The sequence below is a fragment of the Panicum virgatum genome, chromosome 4K, assembly GCF_016808335.1.
Source record: "Panicum virgatum strain AP13 chromosome 4K, P.virgatum_v5, whole genome shotgun sequence".
NCBI classification, from domain to species: Eukaryota; Viridiplantae; Streptophyta; class Magnoliopsida; order Poales; family Poaceae; genus Panicum; species Panicum virgatum.
Genome location: NC_053139.1, coordinates 5,688,942 through 5,699,102, shown reverse-complemented (window position 1 = coordinate 5,699,102; position 10,161 = coordinate 5,688,942).

The window sequence follows — 10,161 nt, the reverse complement described above, 5'->3', positions numbered from 1 at the left end:
TGATTAGTAACTGGCTAAATTTAGAATTTGAAAAATAAAAAAAAATCATCAAAGAGTACATGACAAATACGATTAGAATACCTAAATTCAAAATAAAAAAAAAAGAAAAAATAGACAGTGATAAAACAGTACATATTGAATATGATTAGTTAACGGTCTAGATTAACTCAAGAGTCCATATCAAATACAATTAATAAATAGCTAAGTTTAGAACTAAAAAATAAAAAAATAGAATATGGTAAAAAAGTCCATACCAAGCAAAATTAGTAAAAAATAAATTTAGAATTAGAAAATAAGGAAACTCAAGAATCCATATAAAATACAATTAATAAATAGCTAAGTTTGTAATAAAAAATTAAGAAAGTTAGAATATGACAAAAAAGTCCATGCCAAATACGATTAGTAAATAGATAAATTTGATCTGCGTTTAATAAAAACTCCATAAAAGTAAAGATTAGACAACACTTAATTGTAGCAAAGCATAATTATATGATAGGGGAAGCATAACCGGTAGACTCAGTTGTAACCTCGGCAGACTATGACAAGAAATCAACTAAGAGTGGACTGAATGCATTATGCCATTTTTTAATAAAACAAATAAATTTATAATATATATTTTAGAAGTTGTAGTCTTACAAAAAGGCGCCCCTAAAGAGGAGCCTATTACAAACTAGGTCCAAATGGCTAGACACATGGAAACACCTCCACGCATCACAGAAGCGCGACCTCACAAGAATCCACGTGCAAGCTGCAAAACACCATCATCACTTCCATGAAGCTCGCCGGCGAAAGCCACAAGAGGCATGGGCATCCAAAGGGGCCCATAATGATGCTTGGAGCAAGTGGGGAGAAGCCTGCTAGGAGGCTGGAAGAGGAACAAGATCCCATTGTTGAAGAACAACACCTCCAACCCAAGGATGCAAATGAAAGTGGCGCCAGCGAGTAGAAAAGTGGACTCCTCAAATTCGGGGAAGGCTTGCAACACAACAAAGGCTCTAAGGGGTTCTAGAGAGATAAAAGCTTAAAGCTGCTTCAATAGAAAAGGTGGCGGGGAAACAGCTGAAGCAAACTAGAATCACAATGAAAATCAGCAAGCAAAGACCGCACAAATTCACTCTTGCGAAAAACACAAGCAAATTCGCTTCACGAGTAAGCAGATCTACCATGACTCTAACCAAAATTAAAACTTAAACAAGCAGATTCAAGTAGAAACCTTGAAGCAAGAGAAAGGAGGGTGAAAAGAGGAAGGAGGAAGTGGAGGAGCCAAACCACATGACAGAGAAAATGGAGAAAGGGGAGAGATTTGGTCGGGCGGAGCAAAAGGAAGAAAAAGAGGGAGGGAAGGAACCTTTATTCGGGTTTGACCTGCAGCTACCATAATGGAGATGGCGATGAGGACTGCGATGGCACCAGCAATAGCTGCAACAGCAGGGAGTGGCGGCGCAGCCGGCGAGCATCCATATGAGTACAACAGGTCATAGATAATATACCATAATATACAGAGAAAAAGGGGACTGGCTCGCCTCCCTCTCACCACCGACGAGACTGTAACACCCTAGGATTAAATTCTAGTGCTAATCATGTGTTTAGTCGCTAATCAGGGTTAATTAAGGTCATTAGCGCTAATCGAGTTTGCATAGTAATTCTCAACTTAGCTGAGTTCGAGTACATTTTTCTCCTAGATCCAAGCTCCGAATCAACTTTCGCCCAAAACCAAAGTTGTAGATCTTCTTGTCCTCTACAACTTCTATTTTGGCCAAATTTCTAGTGCCAATATGAAATTTGGAGATTTTGATGGTCAAAATCTGTTAAAAAATTGTTGACTGTGTGTCACTGTGCTGCGCGCCGCCCATACCGGCGACAGTGGCCGGTGGCGAGCCCTCCACGCGTCGCTGCGCCGACGTCCACACCGCCGCTTAAGCCTTCTACGACGTTCTACAGGCCAACTTCGTTTTCCCATCTTCCTCTCCTTCGTTCTTGAGCTCGTGCTGAGCCGAGCCCGTGCAGTTCGTCGCCGCTCGCCGCGCCGGCCATAGTTCATCGTCCCTCGCCATTTCCTTGCGCCAAAACCTTCCTAGCCCTGCCCCACACCTGTTCTGCCCCTCCACGAGCTCGATTGAGCCGTTCCCCGGCCGAATCGCGCTCGCCATCGCCGGCCGCCATTGTTGACCGCCGGAGCTCTGCCCCTCTCCGTCGATCTCCTACCTCCGGCCACCCTCCACCCAAATCGAGCCCGCGGTGAGCTCGGACGCGACCCCCTCGTGCTCCCCATCCTTTTCCCCCTCCGGTTCCGGCGCCACCGCCGCCGGGAACGCGCCACGCCGCTGCGGCCGCCCAGGCGCCGCCGCGAGCCGCTCTGCGCGGGGCCTGCAAGCCGCTGCCGTGCGCCTCGAGGCCGCCGGGCTCCCCTGGCCGCAGGGCTGCTCCGCCCGCCGCCGGCCGGCCTCGCCGCCGGCGGGGCAAGCCGCGCCGCCGCCGCGCCAGCCATGGCTGGCCGTGCGCGCGTGTGCGGGTAAAGCAGGGGAGGGCGCTGGGGGCTGGGCCTTCCACTGACGGGTGGGGCCCTGTAACGGCCCAGGTTTTTAAATAGCCAATTTAGGGTAATTAGAACCAAATCATGCATCATGTGCTTGAATTGCTTGAAAAAGGATCTTTTTGTAATTATAAAAGGTTATGTGTGTAATTATGATTTTATGCAAGGTCCTTTCTGTAGTTATATAGAATAGGGTGTGCTATTATAGCTTTATGGAGGGTGTTTTTGCAAAATTCAGTGCATTTATTGCTTGGCAAGAAACTTTTCAAATCAGCCCATATTTGAAGTGAAATTGCTTGAAAAAGAAAAAAATTCCTAGAACTCAAATTCCCTTCTATGTTTTAAAAATTAGCTCTTGAATCTTTGGTCAAATAAATTTTTGCACAACGTCAAAGTTGTAGATCTTGAAAAGTTGAACAACTTTCATGTTGGGCACTTTTTCATTTGAGCCCTAGATTAATAGTTATCAATGTTTTACAGTTAGGTCCCTGAAATTTTGGAAATTCTGTTTAGGTCCCTGTCTTCTTCCCCAGCCTGCCTGCTCTGCTTCCCGCGCCGACCGACGGTGCCACGCCGCCCGCCGCCGCTCTGGGCCGGCCGGAGGCCAACTCCAGTTTCGCCGCCGCCCCACGCGTCACCCCTTGACCCCTGGACCCACTTTCCCCGCGCGCTGGAGCTCCCTCCCTTCGCCACGCCGCCCAGAACCATCTCGCGGTCGCCACCTCGCCGTCGCCGTGGCCCGGCCAAGACACACCCCCAGAGCTCGATTTCTCGTGCGCAGCCGCAATACAAGTACCCCAGAGAGCTTCATCCCTCGTTCTTTTGCCAATTCCCCACTCCCAGAGCTCGGAACGCTGCTGCCGCCCATATCCACGCCGACGAGCTCACCCTCGCCGTCGAACCGCGCCTCCGCAGCTCCTCCGCCCGCGCTAACCCCCTAACGAGCTCCGACGTGAGCCCGTGCAGCTGCTCGACCGCTTTTCCTCGCCCAAACCCCACGGGAACCACCCCGCCGCCGTGCTCCGAGCCCTCACTGCCGCCGCTCGCCGTGGACCGACGTCCTCCGACCACCTCCTCACCAGCCAAGGGTGCCCAGAGGTCCGCGTTGGCCTGCTCGTCGTTTCTCCCAACCCCAACCCCGCCGCCGGCGACTCCTTTCGCCGGATTTGGGCCGGCCATCCTCTCTCTGTTCTTTTCCCCACGGCCAGGGACCCCGAGTTAGAATTGGGAAAAGCCCAGGGGGCTGTCTGCGAAGCTCTAGACTCAGAGGAATAGTGCTTCAAGGACCTCCTTGTAATTTCTAGCAGTGATTTTTGAAATTCCATAGAAAATCGTAGGAAATTCATAAAATAGCAAATCTTGATGTTTTGGAATCCTTGTGTAAAGCTCTTTGCAGTAGAACCATAATATGGTAGGTGTTTGTTGCAAGTTTTTGCTGTGCAAATGATTTTGTGTCACTAGTTAAATAAATACTAGTTCTTTAATCTTTTTCTTATCTGATGCTTTAAAGCTTGTATTGCTCTGAAATTTTTGTGTTAGTTTACTCATGTAACACTTGTTTTGCTATAAAAATTTCATGGTCAGTTCCCTTGTGTAGCTATTTATTTGATTTAATCCTTGTTTAGTAGGCTTTAATTATGGTAAATAGTTTCTGTTCATAATAAATCATGAAAATATTTCTGCATGTTCTTCTTGATTATCTTAGCTTGTCCAGGAGGTTTTAGCCTCAGTTCATGGCTAGAACAGGAGCTAAAAATGAATCTTGATAATCTGTTGTTCTGTCTTGTTTATTTTCTCATAATTAATTCTCTGTAGATAAAATCATGAAAATTTCACAGTAGCTAGTCCTTTTCTGTGTCAACCTCCTGTTAAATTTTGAGTCTCTACTTTGCTCTAGTTTGACATGTATAATTCAAGCTTGATCTAGGTGTTATTTGAATGAAAGAATTGTTGTGATTAATTGGCTACATGTCTTGGCATGATTTTTGCAGGGTAGATTAGTCTGTTCATTTTATGTTTAGGGTAATTGTTGCTAAATTTATTGCTATTTGTGATCTGAGTTGTTTATTTAATTAGCAAACCTTGAGTTAAATGCTATAGGAATCAACCACCACTCATTTTATGAAGTTAGTATAACTTGCTTGTGCTGTTGATCATGATGCCTTGTGTAGTTAAATTTGTTATTTAACTACTCTATAAACGATTGCCCATGTATGTTTATAATGTTGTTCTTGCATTACATATAGACACGACTGCCTTATCGGACGGAACGTACGAGCTGATCCGGGAATCTGACGGAGGTGATCTCGAAGCTCAAGTGAACACTGCGGAACTAACTGAAGCCCCGAACCAAAGTTCGAAAGAGCCTAGTGCTGAAATAGTTAGCAATTACCGAGAAGGCAAGCCCCGGACATAACCTATACTTCAAAATTAATTTCATTTACTGTATTATTTTACTTGTGCATTTACAGTTCATAGGAGTTGAATTGAAACTCTAGATGCATGATCCTAGGAACCTATGTACTGAACACTAGACTTGAGTTCGAATAATTGCTAAGCTTATAGGACCGGTAAAAGTCGAGTGATTGCCTGTCACTCGCGAGCTTTATAGGAATTTTCTGTTTACTTTCTGTTATCAATATAAGGACTACGGACGGGGTTGTGTTCGATATCATGACCTTATGTGATACCCCGTCTGTGTTGATGAACTTGCTAAGGTCGCGGTGTGTGGTAGTGCTGGTTAAGTTTTTGAAAGTACTAGTCACATGCCGTAAATATGGTACGCGGCAAGCCTAGTAGCCGATTGGACCGGGGAGTGGATATACCTGACACTCTCTCTTAGAGATAGATTTTATTTTATGTTGCGCAACACCACGACTTCTAGGGACAAGGGTGGACCGAGCACGGGTGGACCTTGGAGCCCTGTAGTCGGGGAGAGTGTTCCTATCCACAAGCCGGAAAGAAAGGTTAACGGTTGTTTGGGAATGACCCGACGGTATTCCAGACGTGTGTGCTAGGTTACCCTTGCAAGGTTGAATTTCGATTCAGAATCGTCCGCCTCTCACGATGAAATGAGACTGCTTGATCTCTTTGCCACACAGAGTAATAAGAGCAACAATATTCTTATTAATCTTGATGTTTGCTTAGAAGTTCCACCATGTTTGGTTAGTAGATGCTTACATAGAATGGTTAATCAACTAGAATCTCGAAGCTAAAACTTGAAAGTAAGGACCTACTCTTTATTGCTTTTCAGCAAAGGAAAACCAGAGCCTTACAAAGCCTTGCATAGTCTAGCTTAGGTGGGCTACTTATACCCGTTGTCGGTTAAGTCTTGCTGAGTATTAGAATACTCAGCCTTGCTGTTGAAACCCTTTTTCAGGTATGACTTTTGAGGATCAGGTCGCTAGCTTGACCTATCCTTGCTCGTTGCCTCCTGGCTGGTCCGTAGAATGGGATACGTCTTCGGCCGGCAATGACTATGACGAGTGAGACCATGCCTGGGCTAGCCTGGTATCCTTCTTGCGACGTGTTGTAGCCGTCGTGTTTTATCTTCCGCTGTTTTAAACTCTGATTCTACACTTATGTTTTGTATAACTGTTTTACTTAAGTTGGTTTGTAATAATCTTTTGAACTGGTTTGTAATCTTTAATATGCCTGTGTTGTAAAATTGTGGTTGTAATATCTCTGGACTCGCCTTCGTGCGAGGTATGCTTGTTCGATCCGAGAATCGGTGGTTGTATCGGGACGTTACCCGACAGACCAAAAATTGTTCCGTTTGAAGTGCGTTTAAGCTAATGTTGCCTTTATGGTGATGGTTTACGCACTTGAGCCGGGATAATTTAGGCGGTTCTGCCACAGCTGGCATCAGAGCTACAAGCATATACCAGAGGTGTTGGAACCTTAAAAATCGTTTTCCATATAAAATTGGAACCATAAAGAATTTCGGAAAACTACGTTGGATTCGTTAAGAGTTGTGTTTAGAACGTAAAGTCCTAGGGAATTTATGGGAATTACTAGGTGGTTATTTTTTTGTATGGTTTATGTTATCTGACTTCCAGCACTTTACATTTTGTCAAACCATACTCACAAGCAACTCTTAATTCTTGTAACGACGCACCTACGTGAGGTAAGATGGTAAGGATCCTCAGTCAGCTGAGGGAGTCTGACCTTCCCGTCGGTGATGCGAGCCGAACGCTGCCCTCAAGCAGTGGCTTACTTGAGGTGCTTCCAATATATCGACTATTAGTTGACTATATTGGAGGTAAAGTGTACTCAGTCAGCTGAGGGAGTCTGACCTTCCCGTCGGCGATGCGAACCGAACGCTGCGCTCAAGCAGTGACTTACTTGAGCTGCTGCCAATATACCGATCTCGGTCGACTATATTGGGAGTAAAGGAACTCGTGAATACGCCACTAAGTAGCGTATGTTAACGTTGGCCATACGGCGGAAATTGTATGGCTGCCGCTTCTATAGTGAGCGGTAATGTTTGGGAACGCTTTCATGAGTGCTGGCATGAAAGGTTCATTGGATATATATATATATGTTTTGTCAATCTTCTGCAGGTACACTAACCACGATTCGATAAGTTAAGAACGGTTAGAATGTATCGACTAGCTATATAGGGAGAGCCGTATTTATGTATGCCATCGTGCTAACCACGTAAGCCCAACGATAGTTGGCAATTGTTTATCTTGTGAGGACGGTTAGGACGTGCATGCATATTGGTTGATGTTTACTTTGGTTCCTAGTCTGTGAAGTTGTTACATAAGCTTTGTAAGGAATTTCTAGTATGAATCCTCATAGATAAATGTTAGTGTGCCTAAAACATGAGTGAGTGAAATTTTGATTTTTGGAGCATGCTTGTTAAATGCTTAGACTTTCTTGGTTGAAAAAGATGGTTTTTAGTCATGCCTTCATCTAAAGCCCCATCTTGATGTCTAGTGATCTTTTCATTCCTTAGAATCTCAAATGATGAAACAGTACCACTTGGACTACCAGTTTGGAAGATCTTAATCCTTTTCTACTTGCCAAATCTCTTTATTTGTACATTTCTACGCTATTTGATGAATACTAAAAATGTTGCAAATTTTGTGACATGGGTGCTCATCAAATTTTAGCCTATTGAATCTGTGAGACTATATTTTTAGTCCAATCACTTCTTTGATCTCTGCTGATTAGCAGCGTAGCACCAGAACCCTGTCTATTCGATCGCCTAAGATCTATCTAGAAATCTGCCTTTCTATTGTATCTGGGAAAAACAAAATTATTTGGCCTAGTATGGGATCTGATCTATAGTTGATCATGTGGAAAGTTTTGTTCGAAAACGTGTTCTCTAGCTTTTATTAAAGTTTTCCCTAGTTAATGAAAGAATTACGCATTGCAGATGGTGCAAGGGTCACCCAATGCTCCTGCAGGGTTGAGAAGTGCTTGTGATAGCGGACAGCCACTACTGTCCAACCTGGTTGAACTCGTGGCTACTCAGACCAAACTACTCCAGCAACTTGCTCAGAGACAGCAAGAGATTTATCAACTCCTACAGCAACAACACCAGCTAGGGGAAGGGTATGATGTCCCCCAAACTCTGGTTGCAGAATCTCAAGAGCTCAATGAAGGAATAAAGGAGATGAGGGATGTTTACTTAGACTCCCTAACGCCACCATCGCGACCTCCGATGGAACTTAAGGCTCGACAAGCAAAGCGTCGAACTCTCAAGCATGACCAAAGCGACATAGACTTGACTGGGTGGGAAATTACCTGCACGGATTTCATCCCACGTGGTGGTTCAGGCAAAATAAAACGTTGCTTCAATTGTGGGAATCCTAACCACTTCGCTCGACACTGCTCCCAGCCTAGACGACCAAAACGGGGTCAAGATTCTATGCAGAACAACAAAAATAAGGGAAAGAGACAGGATAGTTTACAAGGAAAGGTTGGAGGTACCTCACTATCCGATCTTCTTAAAGATACACCGGTTATGACGGGTATATTCTCTATTCTCAAACCGTCTAGCCCTTACTTTGCATATCAAAGGGAAATCTCATTACCCTCCTTGCTCGTATAACTCTCCTTGAAGACTAAACAGAGTGGCAATCAAGAATACTAGAATAACACGCAGGCTCATTACTAGCATGGTTGTTGCATGGCCATTATTTAAACATGTGCATCAGGGGGCTCAATTACAATTAACATCATATGCATCTGGGAAGGGTTTTGCGTTTATCACCTAACCCTCCGTCTTTCGTTCTAGCCATGCACATTATTTAGGTTGCTATATTTTTACCATGTCGTGGTGTCTGTCACTGACCAATGGTGCCGCGACGGGATCTAGGGCCTCGTGTGTGCTGCAGCCATATGTTTGTGCCACTAGAAGCGCGCTGGTATCTTGGTACGTGTAAGCAATACCCCGACAATCCATTTTTTCGCGACCTGAATATTGTGTTAACTTGGGGTTTTGATTCGGCCAACAAAAACTGTGAGTTTTGGTATATCCTTCTGGGTCACTAACCAGCATTGTAATCATACATCTTGAGGATGCATCATTCTCATGGTCATCGAGCATATGCATCTCGCATCATAATGTTTAATTTAATCAACAGTTTGAGAAAGAATGTCCTTGAGCAAAAACTCACCTTGATATCTTTTCTATCGGGTTTCACCACCAAATTGAGACCTTGATTCTACCAGAACTTAGGTCCTCTCTTCTTTACAAAAATCCTACTATATGTTAGTACTAGAATAGTCCACCAGTCTTTTCCAGCCAACTTGCTGGTGATTGTGATCTCATATTTTATCCACCGACTCTTGCTGCAAAGAATGAAATCCTAGAGCATTTAGTGTGGAAAAACAATTGATTAGTTCACACAATCGCACAGTAATTCCTCTCGCTCATAAATTCATACCTTGTTTCTTGAACTTTATCTAAGTTCTCAATCCTTATCTACAAAAGATCATATCGTCAACATCAACCTTCTTTATTGTGACTTTGTCCTGTTGGCTTTGGTGGTTAGTCTACTCCTCTTCCCTTGAGAGTTTTTCGTTCGGAATCTCGGGACGAGATTCTTTTTAAGGGGGGTAGGCTGTAACGGCCCAGGTTTTTAAATAGCCAATTTAGGGTAATTAGAACCAAATCATGCATCATGTGCTTGAATTGCTTGAAAAAGGATCTTTTTGTAATTATAAAAGGTTATGTGTGTAATTATGATTTTATGCAAGGTCCTTTCTGTAGTTATATAGAATAGGGTGTGCTATTATAGCTTTATGGAGGGTGTTTTTGCAAAATTCAGTGCATTTATTGCTTGGCAAGAAACTTTTCAAATCAGCCCATATTTGAAGTGAAATTGCTTGAAAAAGAAAAAAATTCCTAGAACTCAAATTCCCTTCTATGTTTTAAAAATTAGCTCTTGAATCTTTGGTCAAATAAATTTTTGCACAACGTCAAAGTTGTAGATCTTGAAAAGTTGAACAACTTTCATGTTGGGCACTTTTTCATTTGAGCCCTAGATTAATAGTTATCAATGTTTTACAGTTAGGTCCCTGAAATTTTGGAAATTCTGTTTAGGTCCCTGTCTTCTTCCCCAGCCTGCCTGCTCTGCTTCCCGCGCCGACCGACGGTGCCACGCCGCCCGCCG